This window comes from Cyprinodon variegatus, unplaced genomic scaffold (assembly GCF_000732505.1).
Source record: "Cyprinodon variegatus isolate N-32 unplaced genomic scaffold, C_variegatus-1.0 Scaffold444, whole genome shotgun sequence".
NCBI lineage: Eukaryota > Metazoa > Chordata > Actinopteri > Cyprinodontiformes > Cyprinodontidae > Cyprinodon > Cyprinodon variegatus.
This window is the reverse complement of record NW_015150897.1, coordinates 682,869-684,043: the sequence shown is the minus strand read 5'-3', so window position 1 is coordinate 684,043 and position 1,175 is coordinate 682,869.

Below are 1,175 nucleotides of genomic sequence, written 5' to 3'. Positions count from 1 at the left end.
CTATTTTAGCTCTGCCATTTGTATACTTCAAACTGTAACATTAGAAACAAATGGCAAAAGTTTTCAACCTTGCATTTAAGGAAATAATGTTTACATAAAAAAAACATTTTAAGTAGTCTTTATGACGGACTTTGTTTTGGTGCTGAACAGACAGAGCACCTGCTTAATGCTCCTTTGTAGTTCTGTGTTTAGTTGGTCTGTGCTTGTTCAAATAATATACAATCAGCACAGGGCAGGTGGTGGTTACTGTTAGAGAAAGGGGTGTTAAAAGATGAAAATATAACAGGTGCTATAAAAACCGAGCAGCATGTGTGATTTGGTTTTGAGATTTCAAATGATAACAGCCTGCAACGCATCTGCCCCATTCATCCTAAACCCTCATTTATTAGCTCCTGTTGTTTTCGGTGAAGATGATTGAATTCGTGGACAGGAAACAGAGCTTCAGATTACAGCTGTTAAAGTATGTGGAGGGTCTCTGTGTTCTACACCTTGCTATTGACAGTGCCAAAATGGTTAATCTGTGCTTTGAGTGCAAATGACAAAACAGATTGGCTGTTTTTGAGTAAGCCCCTACCTTTGTGTACTTTTTGGCACACACAGCCACATTAAAACCTTCCACCTTGATTTGTGTACAACCCTTTCAAAGAACAAATAGCTTGGAAATGAGCAATGGTTACTGACTCTTGAATGTTAGCAGCAGATTGGCTGCATTGCAGGGTGGTGCCTTGGCAGACATGGCTTGTTCTGCCACCAGATGCTCCATCAAACTGAGATGTAGTTTTGCAGACTTGATCTGTGTGTATCAGCCTCTCCTGACTATATTTTGAACTGTGTTGGAGCATATTTTCTGCCAGGATGCAGTTCCTGCTTTCAGGGTGTGCCAATGCTATGGTGGGGCAGATGTCAGCCTACAGCAGTGTTAGGTGGGTGGTTCCTGTCATAGGTTATCTAGCAGAACACTGTATTATAACCTGATAATATTTGCTGTTGTTGAATCTCATCTTAAAGTTTTTTTCAGGCAACATCTCTCTGTGTTTTAAAGTTAGAGTACAGCTTACTTGCATTAATTTTTAGTTTTAAATTTCCATTGTTTGTATTAATTCAATTCTGTTTATTTATATACTGTAGCGCCAATTCACAACACATGTAATCTCAAGGCACTCTACAGTTCACCA